Consider the following 22370-nt stretch of genomic DNA (forward strand, 5'->3'; position numbering starts at 1 on the left):
ATATGTGAACTGCTGTATGAAAAGTGAATTTACTCTGTAAATCTTCACCCAAATCCTAATAAAAAAAAAAAAAATACACTAAATGTGTAAACAAACTGAGATTTGTAAATTGAGCTTAAACATTTAAGGAAAATGATTGAATTTATTGCTTTAAGAAATAGATTCTGTTTTTAAAGCCAAAAAAAAAAAATCATTAATTCATTTAAAATAATGATAAACCTATTATACATTAATGGGTTATATCTTTTGAATATAGTTTTTGAATTTTTTGAAAAATAGCTATATTTTCTTAAAAAATACTTAATGAGGAAAGTGAGATTATTTTATATATATATTTTTACTTTCTGGCATAATAGAAGACAGCTAGATTCTTACATCTGCTTCTGCATTATCCTAATGTGATACATTCATGCTCATTTTAATGGTATTGTTCTAATATTTAAATTCCTAGTTAAAAGTGTTTTGCAGTCATTTTTATTCATTTTGTTCTGTTAAAAAGGAACAAAGTATAACTTTGATTAAGACTTAAGATTGATATTAGAATAAATATTTAGACTGTTAGATAACTTCTTTTATACTTAACGCTAGCATTAACTTTACACAGCAATCTAGATGCTTGAAGAACCTTACTAGTAGATTCTAAGTAATCTGGATTTTTTTCCTTTGATATTTTGTTAAATAATCCTGGCCATAATTTACCTAAATAAGTTAACAGCGCTAATATATTGACATTCTTTAATGACAAGGGTTTTCTTTAGATAATTTTTTCAGTGAACAGATTTCAGAATAAAAGGAATCAAAATATTCATTTAAAGCACATTTATTTTGTACTTTGTAATAATCTTTAGGAATGTCACTACTTGGTTTTTATTTTAAACATAGGAAAGAGGTAAAGTACAATATAAGTACATTTTCCAAGATAGCCAGTGGTCTAATGTCTTTCCAATATAATTGGCTTGCTGAACCCCAACAATAGTTTGTATGTAGAAGCTCTGTATGTATTCAGTGATTAAAAAGCAGAATACTATTTACAAATAAGACTACCTGGATCTAAATGGGAACTTTATATTTGTAGGAACAAAATTTTGGATTTCTTTTTCATTTCCTGGTTGCTTTGATGTGAGTGGTACAGTATAGTGGACATTAATATAAAAGTAAATGATTAGATGAGTCATAAGATGGAACATCTGTTTCAAAAAGGCCTTTCAGACAGTATGAGTTATGTTGTTGAAGTCTCTAATCAGTGCATCTGTCCTTGAGATTTCAATTGGCGCAAGGATAGTTTTCTATTTTGGAGTAGTTACTATATGAAGACAGCATATTTAAAAAAAAAAAAAAAAATTCACACATGCAACTGGAAAATTTGTGCCTGTGATATCTGAATAAAAAAACATTACAGAGCTAAATTTTTCTAGGGAATAGTTGGAATAACAGTAAATGTATTAGTTACATTTTGATGTCTTAAAATGGTTATTTATGTCATGATTTTACATTACTGACTCATAGATGCTTACCAGAAGAAATTTGGCAAATAATGGTATTACAACATGAGAGAAATCCAGATGGAGGCTGAAGCACAGCAGGATTCAGATAGGATATTTAACTAAAACAGAAGAGTGTATTGTGGGCCCCTACTGAACTGGAACATTCCTGTTATTTTAAAATTGCCATCAGAGAAAGCATATGTTCATGTGTATGTACGCACATGCACATGCATGCACACACGTGTGCACACAGACACAGTGTAAAAACTTCTAGCCAAAAGCACATTATTGTAGAGTACCAGACGATGGTAATGGCATAGAGAGAGTTGTGGTACATGTATCTGTGTTTTATTATTTATAATCAACATGCCACAGAAGAAAAATCCTTATGATTATATTTAGTTTTCACTAAAGGCTGCAGTCTAAAATAGAAGTCTGCCCTTCTTCTCTTAGAAAATTTATACATAGCTGTTCAGTTAAACTTTTTAACAAGAAAAAAATAAGTGTAATTAAAATGGAGTACCAGGATCTGAATAAGAATTGGACACATGCTGATTTGAATGTTAGGATTTGTAAGTCCTTGAAATAGAGAACAGTCCTTAGGAAATAGGAGCTCTCTGATGGCATAGCGCCTAAGACATTTGACTGCTAACCAGAAGACTGGCGGTTCAAACCCACCAGTCACTCCTTGGAAGGAAGAATGAGCAACCTACTTCTGTAGAGATATCGCCTCTGAAACCCAAGGAAGGGTCGCTGTGAGTCGGATTTGACTCGATGGCAGTGAATTTGTTTTTTCCTTAGGATATATTTTCATTCTAAAAAAGGATTTTTAAAAATTGTGAGGGTTTCCGCTTTCCACCAGGAGACAAAGAGCTGGAAGGAGTATTACTCCCACTCTTATAATGAAAAAGAGCCTAACTTCAAAATTTTAAGGATAGGCAGTGCCTGAAGGGAATGAGGAGACATGAACACTTGCTCACCTAGTGCAGGCATAACTGGACACCAGTGAGAAGAGTTCATCTAGAATTGTGGACAAATTAGTGAAGGTTGTACACAGGCTGGCATTCACATGTGAAACCCATGAAGGCTGCAGAAATTCAGGGAGTCTACACTCCCTTGGGTATTCTTTCTCCACTAACCTTATTTGGTGGGGTAGAAACCCTAAGAGATGGGAAAGAGCCTCAATAAGTATCTATTGTGGTGCAGACCTTTGGGGAGGGAAATAGCAGTGCTAGGATCCTTCTCCCCTGTCTCTACTACAGAATAAAAGCCTTAATCTGTGGGGAGAAGGCAACAAGCATTGCTATGTTACAGCATTGATGAAATGAGGAGACATTGTAGCTGAGAAAAGAAAAGCTGGGGGACCTTGTTCCTTAGGAATATGTTAAGCTCGCAATTTTGGGGTGGAGGAGGGAAAAGTGAAAAGGCCACACCCTTAACACCCAGAGACACAGTATGACTAAGGGTGAGGCTCACTCAGAACAGAGGATGAATCTTTCCCCACCACTCCCTACCACCAAACTAACAAGTTTCTAGTAAAACGTAACAGTAGAATACTGCTAGATTAGTGATCGTAGAGAACAAAGAAGAAAAAGAATGTGTCTATGACACAGTGCAAAGAGAATACCTAAACTCCAGATAGAATAGACATTAATCTGATAAACCAACCTCCATCCTAAACACAATATATCACTAAAGGAATTTGAAGTCTGTGGTGCGCCAAGGGTAATCATAGCACTAACCTCAGACCCAGCTCAACTCAACTAGATTAATTCAAATCCTCACACTAAAAGCTGGAAGAAGAAAAGTCTTGCCCCATCCTGGGTTTAAAAATGGTTTACCTCAGTCTTTGCTGTTCTACACCACATATTCATCTTTCATCAGATAATGATGAGACATCCAGGGGCAAGAAGAAAACCTGCAGGGAAAGAGCAATCATTGGAACCAGTCTTGGATATAACACAGATGTTAGATCTGACAGAGAATTTAAAATAATTTTGATTAATATGTTAAAGGCTCTAATGGAACATGTGGATCACATGCAGGGATGAAAACAGTAATCAAATAGAAATACTAGAAAAAACACAGTAACAGAAATAAAGAATGCCTACAACAGGCTCATCAGTAGACAATATAGCCAAGGAAAGAATCAGTGAACTTTAAGATAGGTCAATAGAAATAACTCAAACTGAAACACAAAGAGAAGAAAAATTGAAAAGAACATCCAAGAGCAGTGGGAAAACATCCAGGGTTCTACTGTACACATAATTGAAATGCCAGAAGGTAAGGAGAGAAAATGGGGCAAAAGAATAGTTGAAGAAATAATGACCTAGAGTTTTCCAAAATAAATGACAGATACTAAACTACAGATCTAAGAAGCTCAAATAATAACAGGATGGATACCAGACATGTACATGTGCGTGGACACCCAGAGGTATACCATATTCACACTGCTGAAAACAAAAGAAAAAATTGTGGAAGCACACAGAGAAAAAAAAGAAACATTATATACAGAGAAACAAAGATAAGAATTTTATCTGACAGCAGACTTTTCTGCATAAACCATGCAAATCAGAAGACAGTAGAGTGACATTTTTTGAAATGCTGAAAAAAACTGTGAGCCCAGAAAATTGTACCATGAAAATATGTTCCAAAAGTGAAGGAGGAATAAAGACTTTCTCAGAAAAAGAAAAACTAGGAATATATTGCTAGCAGGCTTACTCTTCAAGAAATGTTAAAGCTTAAGTTCTTCAGGCAGGAAGAATATATATGATCGATACAAACTTAGGTCTACACAGAGACTGCTGTGAATGGAATAAACGAAGGTAGAATACAAATTAATTTTTTATTTTTAATTGTTTTGAAATGAGTGTCAGCAAACTTTGTATGCAAAGGGCTAGATAGTAAAATTTTAGACTCTGAGGACCATACGCTCTGCTGCAACTACTTAGCTATGGTATTGTAGTATGAAAGAAGCCATAGACTGAATGTGAGTGAACGAGCACATGACTGAGTTCCAGTAAAAACAGGAGGTGAGCTAAATTTGACCTGTGGGCTGTAATTGCCCCCCAAAAGATAACTTACTGTCTAGAGTGAAAAATAGTAGCATATACGGAAGATACGGCAACGATATCACAAAAGATAGGGGTGAAGAATTGGGGGTACACTATAATGTCTTTTCACTATACATGAAGTGGTATTATATCATTTGAAGGTGCACACAGATTAATTAAAGAAGTATATTGTAAACCCAGAGGCAATCACTAAAAATTTTGAAGTAGAAGCATAAATAATAAATCTTTAGAGGAAATAAAATGAAATCATAAAGAAATGATCATTTAACACGAGAAATAAGAACAAGGAAAAAAGAGAGATGGAACAAATAGAAAACTGTTAACAAAACAGTAAATTTTAATCCAGGCATACCAATAATCACATTCAATGTGAATGATCTAAACCAGGGATTGGCAGACTACTACTGCCAACTACAATTTTATTTGTTTGTTTATATACTTCTGTGGTCAAGAGAGTTCATGAACCTGTAGGACATCTAGAATTTAGATAGCCTTACACATGCAGGAAGAGGAATTCATATATCACATTGTGATACGCACCAATTCAGTGGCATTTAACTTCAAGGAATCACATTTTTGATGAAAAAATTGTCTTGAGTGAATGTGGGTAGAGATAAGAGGGCACTTTGGGTTTCACACTTAGGAATGTCAGTTTGAAAGATAGGAGAAAACATTACTGTAAATATACATGGAAGCTCTTTTGCATTGGATCAGAAGTAATTTTTGATAATATAGGAAGTTTTCAGAATTCATGTGTGAAATAGAATATTATTAGGTACTCACTCATTCCTAGGGTTATCTCTACTTTTTCTTTTGGAATACTTTGTAATACTACTGAGTGTAGTGTAATAGGGGTATTTCCTCATACATTGATCTTTGATATATATCATTTGAAAAAGTACATACTGCCTTTGTAGATAGAATGTCACATATTTAGTATAGAAGTGTCCTAATATGTGGAAGTAGATTTTTTTCTTAGTTACATTTTTTGTTACAAACTAACTAGTGTTGTGCAAACAGTAATACTTAAGCTCCCTGAGTCTCAGTTCCTTATGCATGAAATGGAGATGATTGTTGTGCTGGTTTACATACAGACTGGTTAAAAAAAAAAAAAAAACAACCAAACCCTCTGCCATTGAGTTGATTCATATTCATAGCAACCCCACTGGGCTTATGTTCTGGTTACCTAGTGCCTCTCTGACAATATACCACAAATGGCATGGCCTTAAAAAACAGGAGTTTATTTTTACAGTTTGGAGGCTTAAGTCCAAGTTCAAAGTGCCGAGCCCTAGGGGCTGGGTGAAAACTCCTCAACCTTGGGGTCCAGCTCTGCCTCCTGCACCCGGCCCACTGGATGGAGATAGAGGCTTTTCTTTACTCAGACAGCTGCTGGCTGCTGAGGCTGACAAACCCAAAGTTGACAAGTAAAAAGGCACAGTCCCGATGTTACCAAACCACATGGCAGGCCATTAATTTAAGTCTCTTGTAAGTCCCAAGGTTGGCAGAGCATGGCAGGCTGCTGAACAACAACACGGCTACATGCAGGGTGCAAGCATGCCATAAGCTAGAGACTGTCCCCAAAGGCTTCTCCTTATATACAGGAAGTAGACCACATACCCAAAGGCAGCTACTCAGCTGCTTGTGGTAGATCGCACCATGGAGTTGATTGACAGTCTCATCATGGGGAATAACTACCACCAGCTGCCCAGCCACTCAACCAGGCCTAGCTAAGTTGACACACAAACGTAACTACCACAGCTTCCAAGGCTGTACATCTTTATGAAAGTAGATTGCTCCATCTTCCTGTGGAGCACCTGGTGGGGTTGAACCACTGACCTTCTGGTTAGCTGCCAAATGCCTTACCCACTATGCCTCCAGCACTCCTTCACAGATTGGTAGTGAGGATTAAATGAGATGTGATGTAGAGCAAACCCTAAATACTAAGAAATACTTTATAAATTTAAATCTAAAAGTAATTGTTCTGAACATAAAACCAAAAACCAAACCCACTGCCATCCATTCGATTTCGACATAGAGCAACCCACATTGAGCTTCCAAGCCTGTATATCTTTAAGGAAGTAGGTTGTCTCATCTTCTTCCTCTGGAGAAGCTGGTGGGTTTCAACTGCTGACCTTCTGGTTAGCAGCCAAATGTCTTACCCTCTATGCCGCCAGAGCTCCTTATATTTACATAAGTGGTTCAGAAATTCAATGAATTGTAAAGGTATCCATTGAGAAATCTTGCTCCTTGTCTTTACTTACCTTGTCCTCCCTTACATCTGTAGTATTTATTTTTGCAAGTTTATTGTTTATTCTTCTATAGTTTCTTTATACAAATACAAGCAGCTACAATTAAATGTTTTTTTCTTTTCCTTTCCTAGACAAAAAACAACCTACCACATCCATTGTGATGCAGCTTGCATTTTGCACTTAACATACCTGGTGAGCTCTGGTGGCGCAGTGCCTAAGGCATTTGACTGCTGACCCTCAGAGGTTAGTGGTTCAAACCCACCAGCTGCTTTACGGAAGGAAGATAGGGGAATCTGCTTCCATTTTAGATTTACTGCCTTGGAAACCCAGTGAGGGTTGCTATGAGTTGGAATTGACTCAATGGCAGTGAGTTTGATTTGGAGTTTGGAGAGCTCTTCATTATCAGTGCATAGAAATTGCCTCCGCTTCTCTTCATGGATGCATGGCATTTCATTGTGTGTGTACACTGCTGTTTATTCAAATGGTTCAGTATTGCTGAACACTGGAGTTGTTTCCAGTTTTTTGCTTTAATTATAAACAATGCCATAATAATATTTTACATACATGTATGGCAAGTAGATTTCCAGAAATGGGATTGTTGGGTCAAAGGGAAAATGCATCTGTAATTATGGTAGCTATTGCCAGATTTTTCTCCTGGGGTTATATCATTTTGTACTGCTATTAGCAATCTATAAGAATACCTGTTTCTCCATGGCCTTGCTAGCAAACTGTGAGTTAAATTTATTTAGCTGGCAAGGAGAGAATTGGTATCTTGGTATAGTTTTACTTTATGTTACTCATAGGTTTAACATTTAGCTGTTTTGGTTACCTAGTGCCACTCTGACAAGAATATACCACAGATGGGATGGCTGTAACAAACAGGAGTTTATTCTTACAATTTAGAGGCTTTAAGTCTGAGTTCAAAGTGCCAGGCTCTATGGGCTGGATGAAAGTCCCTCAACCTTGGGCTTTAGCTCTGCCTCCTGCTCCTGGCTCACTGAAGCTGGAGGCTTTTCTTCACTTAGCTGCTGGCTGCTGAGGCTGACAAACCCAAGGTCGACAAGTAACAAGGTACAGTTCCGATATCACCAAACCACATGGCAGGCCGTTAATTCAAGTCCATTAAAAGTTCCAAGATCAGCACAGCATGGCAGGCTGCTGGACAGCGACTTGGCTACCTGCAGGGTTCAAGTGTGCCATAAGCTGGAGACCATTCCCAAAGCTGCTGCTTATGTATGGGAAGCAGACCACATCCCAAAGACAGCTACTCAGCTGCTTGTGGTAGATCCTACCATGGAGTTGATTGCCACTGTCATCATGGGAGATAACTACCACCAGCTGCCTAGCCACTCAACCAGGCCTAGCCAAGTGGACACACAAACTTAACTACCATAATTAACTATTTGCATATTTCTGTGAATTGCCTGTTCGTGTTGCTTGCCTATTTTCCTGTTGGTTTCTGCTTTTCATTTTAGTTTTTGACATCTAAGAATTCTTTGGGAGCCTCATAATGTATACAAAAATAAATTCTAAAGTACTGAAAGAAAATATAAGTGAATTATTTTGTAACAAAACACACCATAAACAAAGTCAAAAGACAAATGATAAACTAGAAAAAAAAATCAGCAACTCACAGGAAAAGAATTCTTAACCGTTGAGTTGGATCCAACTCATAGCGACTCCTCCTTCGGTTTCTGAGGCAGTATCACTATGGAAGTAGATTGCCCAACTTTCCTTCCGGAAGACTGAGTGGTGGGTTTGAACCGCCAGCCTTGTGGTTAGCAGTCAAATGCTTTATCACTGTGCCACTAGAGCTCCTTATAGTGACCCTATAAGACAAAATAAAACTGCCCCATATGGTGTCCAAGTCTATAAATCTTTACAGAAACATACTGCATCATCTTTCTCCTGTGGAGAAATATAAATATATTTATATATATATATAAAATGAAATATTTGACATTTTGACATTTTTTGTGTACAATTCAATAGCATTCATTGTGTTCATGTTGTACAGCTATCACTACTGTCTGTTTCCAGATTTTTCTGTCATTCTTAATCCTAAACTCAGTGTCTCCAAAGCAATGACTCTCTTTTGTCCCCTCTCTGCTGCCCGTGGTAACCATGAATGAACTTGGGTCTCTATACATTTGCCTATTCTAGATATTTAATAAAACTGGAGTCATATAATATTGGTCCTTTTATGAGTAATTTATTTCTCTTAGTATAAGGTTTATGTTGCAGCATGTATTGAGCTTTCATTTCTCTTTATTGACTGAGTAATATCCCATTCATGTTGTGTATACCATATATTTCATTTACCCATTCATCTATTCGTGGACACTTAGGCTATTTTTAACTTTTGGTTATTATAAATAATGTTGTAATGAATATTGGTATATATGTGTCTGCTTGTGTTTTGGTTTCAGTATATATACTGAAATACATGTATATATATATATATAGGGGTGTATACCTAGGAATAGCTGGATCATATGATAATTCTATGTTTAGCATTTTGAGGAACTGCCAAACTGTTTTCCAAAGCACCTGTGCCATTTACAATTCCATCTGGCTAGTTGTGCCTGATTATTTTTTCCATATAAACTTAGCTGTACTCATCCTAGGGGAATAAAAAAAAAAAAATTACTAGAATTATTAGTATGATGGCATTAAATTTATAAGGTAATTTAGGAAGAATTTATAATCATGTTGTTGTTGTTGTTGTTATGTGCCGTCGAGTCGGCCCCGACTCATAGCGACCCCTCCTTGGGTTTCCGAGGCAGTATCACTACGGAAGTAGGATTGCCCAACATAATCATAGTATAGTATTTATAAGTTAATTTAGAAAGATTTTGTGATTATGGTGAACATGGTATGTTCTTTCATTTATTCAAGTCTATCTTTGGAGACTTTGGAAATGTGTTAAAAGTTTCACTCATGTTGGTTTTGCATCTTTCTTTTAAAATTTGTTTTTAGGTATTTTATCTTTTTTTGTTGTTGATGGTGTTATAAATGTGGCTTTTCTTCCCTTATATTTTCTGATTGCTGTTTGTATATAAAAAATAACTCATTAAGAGCCATCTCTTTGCTTGATTATTTGTTAGGTACTGTACAGACTTCTCAAAGTGTGAAAAATTTTGTTCTTCAATGACTAATACGTAACTTGTGTGTATAAGATTTTGTTTCTGAAGTATGCAGAATAGAATTGATGATAACTCAACTTTAGCAGAATGGATTTATAAATTTGTGATAGGGGAGTACTTCCTAGATAAGGAGGTTTTTGAAGAAGGCCTTGAAGGATGCATAAAATACGGACTGGAGAAAAATAGATATAATACGTTCATTCAACAGAGTACTGTGTAACTTAGAGTAAACAAGTGTCTGACGTTTGAAGTGTGGAAAGCAAGTTATACAAAACAGTATATATACAAACCAACCAATGTGTCCACAGTACCACATTGCCATTAACTCCAAACACTAGGCTATATAGATAAACACATAAATACCTGAGATGATCAGACAGGAGTCAGTGAATACAGGTATACTCTAGACCAAGGATAGACTCAGCTGAGACTAATCTTGTACAGACACCAGTGATACAAAATACCTTTAGTCCTTACAGAAACAACAGAAGACAGACACAGAGTAATCCCTCACAGACATCCTGACACTATGGGAGAGAGCTCCAATAGAGCTACTACCTCAGGACCATAGTACTGGGGTGCACCAGACTCAATTGCCACAACAAAATACATAAAAGCGTTGCTCCACATCCTACATTGGTGAGTAGCGGCTGGGGTCTTAAAAGCTTTCAAGCAGCCATCTAAGATGCAGCTAATGGTCTCCTACCATCGGAAGTAAAGAAGAATGCAAAAAAAAAAAAAAAACCAAAACCCACCAAGGGCATTTAGAAGCAATCAGCCCTAGGACACGATGGCCCTCGAGACCAGAAGAACTGGGTAGTGCCCAGCTACCAGTGCCAACCACTCAGAAAAGGCTCAAATCTGGAGATCTTGGATAGAGAGGGAGGGAAAACGTGGAACAAAATCCAAAAACTCAATAATGACCAGAATTATTGGTCAGATGAAATCTGGTGAGACTTCCAATACTATGGCCCTGAAATACATTCGGCTCCTGGAATAAAACTCACCCCCCAGGGGTAGGCTTTCAGCCCAGTAGTTAACAAGATGGACACACAGACCACTCAACCCAGGATGCCACACCCACACACTCAATGGTAATACATCCCTTAGAGCAATAGACCACGGGATACCAAAGGACCAACATTCAAACTGAGGAAATGCAGGACAAATAGGAGTGCATAATTATGAGGGGCACAGGGGGAGGGTTGCAGGGTAGGGAGGGGAGGACACTGGGTTAGGGTTGGACATGGCAAATGGGGAATGAAATTAAATGTACAGGTGATGTTGAATGTAAAACAAGCTCTTAAAATAAAAATAAATAAATAAATAAATAAAAAATACAAAAAAAAAAAGTACCCACCACAGTATATATAATTACTTTGATTTACCCCCCCCCCACTCAATAAAAAGCCCTCTAGGAGAAGTCTCAACAAAATATGTGCTTTAATGGTTTTCAATTCCTCAGTGAGATGAATTGACACAATGGCTGCAACGTTTGGCTCAAACACAGCAGAGATTGTGAGGATGATGTAGGACCGGGTAGTGTTCCTTTCTGTTGTGCAGAGGGTCACTACAGGTCAACATCAACTCGATAACACCTAACAACAGCAACATTTTCAATGGTTATGTCTAATTTTTGCCTACCTGCTTTGGTGGAGATTACTAGTTGTGTTAGACTGGGTCCTCTAGAGAGTAAAGCTTATATATAGAGAGAGAGAGAAAGAGAAATTTATCTTAGGAAGATGGCTCACACACTTATAGAACCTGGCAAGTCCCAAGTTCTTGGATCAAACGTCAAGCTGGAGGCTTTTCTCTACTCCAGCAGCTGCAGGGGCTGAGGAGCTCAAGGTTGGCAGGCAGTACACTGGCTGTTTACTCCAGCAAGTGATGAATCCAAGATCTCCAGGCCGAATGGTGGATTCTTCACTCATGGACAGTTGTAGGCAGCACAGCAGAATCCCGATCCACAGAAGAGAGTCTCTTTTCCCAGGATGTCCATAAATATACTGGAAGCAGGCCACACCCCTAGAGAAACTCCCTTTCAACTGATTGGCATCTCAAAACATAACATCTGATCCCATCGTTGGAACAACCCACACCACAGTTGCTTAAACCACAGAATTGTCCAGCCATGTTGACAACACAGCTCCAACTATCACACTAGTGATCCACCGGAATCCATACTCCCATACTATCTGGCAGATAACTATTCATCTTTACTGTATTTTGTCACTATATTTTCTATCCTACCTTGGGAATAGCCATGTCTTCATTTTTAGCAATGGAATACGTGCTACAGCTTAGACTAGATCTTAAGATATCGGCTGTGCCTGTTCTAGTAGTTCTTCTTTTCATTTTATGCTGATTTAGCTAGAGGTGCTTAGACCTTGCAAGTGATGGCAGGGCCTTAGAGGTATGATTCGGGAGGAACCTGGATCCGTAAGTGACTATAATGAGCAGAGCTGCTTTACCAAGCTGGATCATTCATTTCAAGATTTTAGATTTACAAAATAATTTCAAACTTAGTACTGAGAGTTCCTCTGTATCCCTCACCCATTTTCAGTTTCCCTTTAATGGCATTATTTACCATGATACATTTGTCAAAACTAAGAAATAAACATTGGTACATGATTATTAATTAAATTCTGTTTGGATTTCACTAATTTTTCTACTGATGCCCTTTTTCTATTTCAGGATCTAATCTAGGATAGCACATCATATTAACTAACTTTATCAGCTTCTCTCATCTTTTCCAACAGTTGCTTAGTCTTGTTTTTCATGACCTTGACATTTTTGACTACTCGGGTTTATTGTGTAGTGTTTCTCAGATGGGTTTGTCTCTGTTTTTCTCATAATTAGAGTGGAGGTTTTGAAAAGAGGATATGGGATCAATGAATATACCTTTGCCCCTCTCCAAATACCCCATTTTTTCTATTGGTCATCTTGGTCTAGAAATCAAAGTTAAATACCCTTTCTATGGAATGGTGAACATTTCTGGTAGTACTAATGGAAAAAAAAGATTTATTGAGTACAATTTATTGAGTTCCATTTAGGGTCAGAACTATGCTAAGCCTTTTATATGAATCATCTCATTTAATCTTTAGAATAGTCCTAACAGGAAACTATCCCTATCTACATGTTACAAATGAGGAAACTAAGACTTAGATTTTCACTTGCCTAATGTCATTCTGGGAGCTCTGGTAGCATAGTGGCTAAGACACTTGCCTGCTAACCAGATGGCTGGCGGTGCAAACCCACCAGCCACTCCTCGGAAGGAAGGTTGGGCAATCTACTTCCGTAGTGATACTGCCTCGGAAACCCAAGGAGGGGACGCTATGAGTTGGGTTTGACGCGACGGCACATAACAGCAACAACAACAACACTGTCATTCAGCTTGTAAGTGGTAGCTTCCACAGAAAAACCATGCCCTTCCTGTTTTTTTGGTCTTCTGTACCACAGTGCTCTGTGTCATTGAGAACCTAACTATCATTGGTGCTTCTTCAGAATTAACATTAAATAGAAGGATATGGTAGCGTTTGGATGTACTTAACAGCAAGGAGAGATAAGGACTATGAATGCTATATATTGAAATTAGATTTCAGGTTAAGATTGTTTCTTCCCCAAACTGGGTGTTGGAAGCTATGCCACTGGTATTTCAAATACCATCAGGGTCACCCATGGTTGACAGGTTTCAGCAGAGCTTCCAGATTAAGAGAGACTAGGAAGAAAGTCCAGGGAATGTGTTTCTGAATATTAGCCAATGAAAACCCCATGGATCACAACAGAGTATTGTCTGATAGAGTGTTGAAAATGAACCTGTAGGTTGAAGGCCCTGAAAATATTGTTAATAATATGTACTACATACATTGCAGTGTGTCCTTTGTTGATGTTATCTTTCTCAGATACTCACTTGAAGATGTTCAGTGTTATGATTTACTGTTAAAGATTAGATTTGTAAAGATACTATAATAAAAGGCAGTAATAATGAAAACTAAGAAAAAAGGTGTTCAATTTATGTCAGAACCAACTAACAATAGAGTTGTCAGAACAGAGCCTGCCGTTAAGTTAGCGACTACCTGTACTCTTTCTTATTTGACAGGCTAGTTGTCCCTGCCACGCCAGTCCCTCCACTTGTGCACTAAATCTGTTTCCTTTCCTCTCACGTTGGGCTGTGAGCCTGCTGTCAGGCTATCTTCTGTATCACGTTTCCTCTCTATTGGTTTGTTCCCGTGAACATGAAATCATGCTGTAATATCACTTATCTTAAAGGGGGGAGAAAAAAAAGAGAGAGAACGGTTGCATAAAAACAGTAACAAAACAAAAAACTTCCTTGGCCCTCATGCCCCCCTCTAGCTACTGCTTTATTTCTGTTTTCCTTCAGAACAAAACAGAAAAAGGTTGTTTATACTCACTGCCACCACTTCTTCACATTCCGTTCGTTCTTTCTTTTCTTTAACCCATTCCAGTGAGGCTTTGCCGCCACAAGATCTTTAAAAATGTTCTTGTTTAGATTGCCAATGGCCTCTGTGTTGCCAAATGTTCCTTTTTCATCATTCAATTCTCTGATTAAAACTCTTCAAAAACTCCTTCCTTCACCCTGTATTATTTAAAATATCATGTCTCCCTCAGTCACTGTAGCCCTGAACTGTGCTTTGTTCTGAGGGATTTAACGAGGCCCCAGATTATCTGTTCATTGTCTGTTTATCCCTGGGAGAATGCTCGTTCAGTGATGGCAGCCACTTTGTTGAAAACTGCCATCATTTCCTAGAACAGGATTGGGCACATGGATGCTCAGTATTTGTTGAATGAGTGGATGAACAGTGCTACAGATCTCCATGGAAGTAGTTTGTCTGCACTTTTGTCCCCTTCCCTGGTTTTTTTTAAGGCTAAATTTCTAAAAATTGGAATTGCTGAGTTAAGGATATATACATTTTAAAAGCTTTTGTTACTTGTTAGTATGCTTTGTCCTCACCAAACCATGCTGCTAGTTTTTGGTTTTAAGGCTTTGAGATTTACATTTACTACAAACACTTTTACTATTTTAGATTTATTTATTTATTTAGAAAAACTTTTACTATTTTAGATTGACATCTTTTCTGATTGCCATGTCAAATGTGTCATGTCAGAATTCCAGTGTAACTTTCAATTTCACACTTTCATATTCTGTTAGGGATAGTTTAATAGAAAAGGGTCTTCCTGAAGTTTTGTGTCCATAATAGAGACTTAAAATGTCATTGAAGCAGTATGACTCTCTTTAGGAAAAAGGTTTTAGCCATCGTGGTGCATCCTGCTGTCTTATCTGAGGAATAACACATTTGCTAGAGGTGCTTTCCTTTAGATTGCTGCCCCAGTCAGAGGTCAAGTGTTCTGGTAACTACTCTTTCGCTATATTGATTGAACAAACAGAAGACTAACATATACACACACACCAAATTTGTACTCTGATTATATGGCTAGATTTCTGGTGCTGGACATAAAGCTGAGTAATATGATTTTATTGACATGTTTCCAGTATTTTGTAGTCAAAATGTAGACATAGCTGTTGATAAGAATAAAATTTGATATATTTGTTTTATAATTTTCTTAGCATTAGACTGAATGTAAAATCACTTGTTTTCTACATAAATAAAATATTTATAACAAACTATTTTATTATGGCATCTTTGGGGATTCTTTTCAGTGAAAGAAATGTTTCTGCTCATGTTAATTAGCTGGTAACTGCTGTTTTTAATGTACTTCAATTACAGTACATTGCTTGATTATATGTTATAAAATAAACTTTAGGGTACCCTAGACTGTTAAACTCAGTAGTTGTATGTTAGCTTATGGGTTAGAAGTAGGCTTCTTGTAAATTTGGGAGTGGAAGAGGAGATAACATTAAAAAATGAAGATACAGCAAGATTTTTATTAAGCTTTCTTATTAAATTTATATTTCTGGTTCTTGTTATATGACTGCAGGTGAAAGATAGGTTGCTTAGAATGTTTCAGGAACATGAAGTTTTTAAATTATAATTATCACTATTATTTATTAATTGATAGTAAACATTTATTAAGTACCTATAGTCAGGTTTAAAGCTGTATGGGTGGCTTAGTAAAATGCATAATGTATCTGTCCTTAAAAGTTCATAGCCAAATGGGAGGATTAAGACAACATGATGGAATTCATCGTAACTCTAATTAGTCACTAAGTAAATCTGCTTTGTGTTCTGTCTACAGGGCACAGAGTTTTAGAAGTTTGAGATTATAATATAGAAAGATAGAAATATCTCCTTATCTTTTATATATTATCAAGCCAGTCCACATGAGCCTCTCTGTTTTACAGATAACTGAACAAAAATTTAGACTCTTAATTATTGATATTGAAGAGTTTTTAAATATTCCTAGATCTTGAAAGGGTTCTCATAAATGAACCTAATAGACCACCAAAGATACACATTGAATATCTAGTGAATGGATATGAAATTTGGAATATTTAATAAACTGAACTCAGATATTTTGAGAAGTTTCTGTTTACTTAAAAACTTTGATGTATGGTACTTACAGCTAGTAATTACTCATATTGTTGTCAAATTATATTAATAAAATGGCACTTTGAAAATGTTGGTTATTTGATATAGTGAGAATTTCATTAGTAAGGTTTTTTTTTGTGATTCTTTTGGTTGTGTTTACTCATGAATATGAGTAAAATAAACTGCTTACAGTTAAAAAAATTAATGTACACAAGTCTATATAATTTCTGTTCATTATCTTTTTTACTTAAGCATTTTCCTTGGTTTAAATTTCAGTCATATTTACATTTCTTTTAATTACAGTTTCTTTTCTTTTTATAATATCCTCATTGCAATTGAGTTGATTCTGACTCATTGTGACTCTATAGGGCAGAGTAGAGCTGAGCAGACTGCCACGTATTTCTCTTGTACTTGGTTCCAATCACTGACCTTTCAGTTGGCAGTTGAACACTTTAACTACTGCACCACCAGGGCTTTTTTTCTATGTAAGACAATTTTAACACAAGTTGTATAGGTCATAAATCAAACAAATCCAAAATATACCAAGGCAGGTTAGCAAAGTGCTCTGGCATTATTCTTACCATACTCACTCATTCCTTTCTAGACGAAGTGGAGATTTTGAAAATACTTAGAAACAAAATTTAATGTTGCTGTCATTGAAATAACTGCTAAATTGCTTAGTTTTTCTTAAAATTCTAGTTTTCAGAAGCCTGGAATTTATTTAATTTGTATAAGCTTTATGGGACTAATTCTACAATGTAAAATAATTTTATCTACTCATTTTGTAACTGAAAAGTTTACACTAAGCATAAAGTTTAGGTTAACAGTATTGAGCAGGAAATAAAATATGTTTGTACTTGTAATGTGTTTATTGATAGGCCCATATAAAGATAATTTACATTAGCTGGCACAGTGTATGCAGAAAATAGTAACAATTTTGATCAGGTGGAGCATGGATATGTGTGTCTGTTTCTGTTTTTTTCTCTTAAGGAAGTGTTGTTGTAATGTGCCGTCGAGTCAAACCCAAATCATAGCGACCCCTCCTTGGATTTCCGAGGCAGTATCACTACGGAAGTAGGATTGCCCAACCTTCCTTCCGAGGAGTGGCTGGTGAGTTTGAACCGCCAGCCGTCTGGTTAGCAGGCAAGTGTCTTATCCACTATGCTACCAGAGCTCCCTTTTAAGGAAGTAGGATAAGTCTATTAAAATTTTTTTCCTATGAAATAGTTACAGTTAGATTTTATTTTTCCAAAGCACTGAGACTTTAGAACTGCTGTTTACTTACAGTGTTCCTTTGTGAAAGGATTCATAAATTAAAAACAGTTAAGTTCAATAGTCATTAAATATATGAAGACTCTAGGTGGTAGTTTAGAAAACATGTATTTCCATCTTCTGTTTTTACAGATAAGGTTGTGCAAAAATAGTTAATATTTATGTTGTGGTATTTTAAAAAATTATGATCTGCTTTGAAGTAGTTCAGTGATTTATATATAGTAGTTGTCTTGTTTTACCAACGCTTATTTTAATTTATTCTCAAAGTTGGTTTAGTTCTTAGAGAACTGTGTTTTGTATTGATTTAAAAAAAAAAAAAAACAAAGAAACCCCAAACCCACTGCTTTTGAGTCACTTCTGATTCATGGCAGCCCCCATGGGTTTCCAAGTCTGTAAGTCTTTATGGAAGTAGATTGCCTTAGCTTCGCCTTGAGGAGCAGCTGGTGGGTTTGAACCCCTGACCTTCTGGTTAGCAGCCAAATGCCTTACCCACTATGTCATCAGAGCTCCTTTTGTATTGATTATTAATTAGAAAATAGGTATTTTTTGTTTATACTTACTTGTATAGAGTTTTAAGATGCCACTAAACATTTTTTATTATAGGTATAGTATTTGTACCTGTAATAAATACTGAAAATTATTTATGCATATTTATCACATATGGTTGAACTTTCAAGCATAAAAGGATTTGGATAAATAATAACTGGTTAACTGCAGTTTAGTAGCAATTTGAAATGTACAGTTTTTATTAATGTGGTGGAAACCAGTATTTTCAAGGAGAGTTAGTGTATTTTGAAACCATCAGAGAATTAGTTGAATTGAAGAAAAGTCAACAACTTTTTATAAAATAAGATTTTTCCTTAAATCCATCTTTCATTTTTAATTGATATTAATCTCCTGAATAATTGATGTAAATTTTCTGATTAAGCACCTTAGGCTTTGCCTGAAAAAAAATTTAATTCTTGTAAATGTTCCTGATTTTATTGAACTGACTGACTTTATCAAAAGTCCATGGTCATTTATTTACAGTTTCTGGCTTTATGCAACAGAAAATAATAGTGTTCTTAAATTGAACTTATGCTGATGTTTAAGAAACATATTTGTTCCAGGCAGCCTAAGAAGTGCAGAGATCCATGTCAATATTCAGAATTCATATTTTCCTTGAACAGAAGGTTGTGATAAAATGGTACATGGTGTGTTTTCATTGCCTGTTGAAAGACTTTCATGCAGTTTTAAAATAAGCATTTTGATGGTGGTTGAATTAAGAGTTTTTGTCAGTCTCTTCTCATCATGGATGATTAGACTAAAACGTCTGCTTGTCTTGACTTGAGATCACCACAGCTTCAGATAACATGCTTTGTGATTGAAGGTAGAAATATTTTGAATTCTAATAGGCTGCCAGATGAATTGCTTGAAATAGACTGTAAAATTTCAAGGCTTCCTTTTCCATCTGCTGTGAAAAGAACCATTGGGAATGGTTGAGCTTGATGATCATAGAATTACTGGATGGTGATTCTAAAACCCTCAAAGGGAAGTTGCTATGGAGATCTAGTTCCAAACTGTGAAATGATTCACCTTTGAAAGGCTGCAGGGTCTGAGAAGCTGAACACATCATTGTTCAGGTGGTCATTGGTTAGGAAATTGCTGGTGCCTGTGTAATCAGCACTCCTGTGGTAGTTAACGATCTAAAAAGGTTTGTCCTGAATGATGTGGGACAACAGCAATGTGCATAAGATGGCTCCTCTCAATCATGGTCTGCTCAGCCTGGTACTTGTAAAAATACAGCACAACTAAATAGGAGAGAAATGAACTGCTTCATTGAGCAAGTCTTTTGAAAACAAAATTTTGCAGTGTGATAAGTTTGACATCTAAAATAAAATGATTCCTATGAAAATAAAAGTTTTTGCAGAAACGTGCTTTGTTTTCTTTGTTTTAATCCACAATCCCTATTCTTTGACTTTTGTGATAAACTCTTTAGTCATAAACGGAAGCAATAATAACATATAGTATGATTATCTCTCTAGTTTCAGGGTCCTACCATGGAGAAATGTTTAGCTTTTAAAATCCTGTGTATTTATGTCAAGAACCTCCTTGCATAACCGTAGTGGCATAGGAGAATGAGCTTAGAAAAGCCTGTAAATCATTGAGAATGCGTCTAGGAAAATCCTCATAGAATGTAATTAGTCCCCCTATAGCAGATTATAACCTTCACATTGTTGATATTATTCATACTCCTAAAGTGACAGCATATGCCTTAAATTGATAATTTTTTTTAGTTTTCTTCTGTTTTTAACTAACTTAAAAATTTTAAAATCAACTTTCACTTTTTAATTAAAATTTGAGACCAGAATAATTTTTCAAATTTATTTGATAGCAGATTGTTGTAAAGTATTATTTGCATTGTAGACAAATCATTGCAAATGACACCTATGGAGATTTAAAAATAAGTCAAATTGACTCTTAATTAATTTCATAAGTGCCTATAATGTGGTGCTTCAGGTATGAAATCATGTATATATCAAGTTTTTTCTTCTATGTAGAGTTCCCTAAACATTATTGAAGGAGCTCTGGTGGCATAGTGCCTAAGGCATTTGACTGCTAACCAGAAGGCTGGAGGTTCAAACCCACCAGCCACTCCTCGGAAGGAAGGTTGGGTAATCTATTTTCATAGGGATACTGCCTCAGAAACCCAAGGAGGGGTCACTAGGAGTTGGATCCAACTAGACCGTAGTGGGTTTTGTTGTAAATATTATTGCATTATAATTTACATATAATAAAAACCACCCATTCTTAATAAATAGTTTGATGAATTTTACATTAAAATTTGCATCAAAATACAGTCATGGATTCACTGTCACAATCAGTATATGGAATGTTTCCTTCATCCTAAAACGTTTTCTCATACCCTTTTGTGATAGTTCCTCTTCCCCAAGTCTTACCCTCAAGCATCCATTGACCTGCTTTCTATTGTTTTGCCATTTTTGAAACTTACTTGGAACTTACATAAATGGAATCATAGTATGTAGTCAGTTGTGTTCTACCTTTTTTTACCTAGCATAATGGCTTTTTTTTTAAATGCATTTTATTGAAATACAATTTATGTACAGTGAAATACACAAAACTGAATGCTCTGAATGGGTCAATGCTTTTTTTTTTTTTCAGTGTTCCCTGCCCTCCCCCAGCTCCCACCCCTGGTAACCAACAAAAAAGTTTCCCTCCATATATAAACCTTTCCTTGACCCTCCACAACAACGAACTGATATTTGTCCTTCTGTGATTGACTTATTTCACTCAGCATAATGTCCTCCAAGTTCATCCATATTATGTGGTGTTTTGCAGACTCTACATTATTCTTTAGTGCTGCATATTATTCCATTCTGTGTATGTACCATAGTTTGGTCATCCACTCTTCCGCTGATGGGCACGTTTCCATCTTTTTGCTATTATAAATAGTGCTGTGATGAACATGAGTGTGCACATATCTGTTCCTGTCCTGGCTCTCATCTCTCTAGAATAGTAATGGGATTGCTGGGTCAAATGCTATCTCCAATTCTAGCTTTCTAAGGAATACTCATATTTCTTTCCATAGTGGTTGACTCATAGCGACCCCTTCTTGGGTTTCCAAGGCAGTATCACTACGGAAGTAGATTGCCCAACCTTCTTTCCGAGGAGTGGCTGGTGGGTTTGAACCGCTAGCCTTCTGATTAGGGGTCATGTGCCTTAGGCACTACGCTATCAGAGCGCCTTCAAATGAGAATGCTATCACTTTAAAATCCAAAATGGTTGTCACTTGTAAAGATTCAAAATGACTACACCCTCAGTCACTTTAAATATCCAAAATGGCTGCCGCTTGTAAACATTCAAAATGGCTGTGCCTTTGGTCACTTTAAATATCCAAAATGGCTGCTGTGTGTAAACAATCAAAATGGCTGCGCCCTCTGGACAGCAGAAAGTCCATAGCTCAGGTTGTCTCCCTCCTTGTTGTTTCCCTTCCTGCAACCAGTGCAGTCATCCCTGCAGCCCTTTGTGACCAGGGCTGATCTAATTTAGGTCAATTCTCAGGTCCCAACGCCACTTGGAAATAGTCAGGCTGTTGGTTCTGTCAGAGTAGCTGACAGTCCGCAGCTCTGACCATCTCTGTACTCACTGTTTTCGTTCAGGTTTTTCTACTAGTTGGTGCCTAATCCACTTCTGTATTGTTATTGTTGTTGTTGTTATGTGCCCTCAAGTCCTGACTCATAGCGACCCCTCCTTGGGTTTCTGAGGCAGTATCACTACGGAAGTAGATTGCGCCATCTTCCTTCCGAGGAGTGGCTGGTGGGTTTGAACCACCAACCTTCTGGTTAGCAGTCAGGTGCCTTAGGCACTGTGCCACCAGAGCTCCCCCACTTCTGTATAGTTCCTTTCAAAGTTCAGGGCTCCAGGAATATCTTCTGTATCTCTGTCAATTGGTTTTTCTTTTCTTTGTTGAAGAGGGTCTGTGTTGCTTGTCTGCCTAGTCCTCTATCTTACTGGAAGTCCTAGCATGATGTTTTGAGATGCATCTATTTATTGTGTGTATTAATATTTTGTTCCTTTATATTCCTGTGTAGCCTTCAGTAGTATGTATAAATCACAATTATTGATCCATTTACCA

At 36.6% G+C, this 22370-nt stretch overlaps 1 protein-coding gene across 1 annotated transcript in view; it reads left to right on the plus strand.

The window, feature by feature from the left end:
- Positions 1 to 22370, plus strand: part of OLA1 (Obg like ATPase 1) — a 243919-nt gene that overhangs the window by 74549 nt on the left and 147000 nt on the right. The window lies entirely within an intron of this gene.

The sequence above is a fragment of the Orycteropus afer genome, unplaced genomic scaffold (assembly GCF_000298275.1).
Source record: "Orycteropus afer afer isolate SDZICR_OR568_19922 unplaced genomic scaffold, OryAfe1.0 scaffold00001, whole genome shotgun sequence".
Classification (NCBI taxonomy): Eukaryota; Metazoa; Chordata; class Mammalia; order Tubulidentata; family Orycteropodidae; genus Orycteropus; species Orycteropus afer.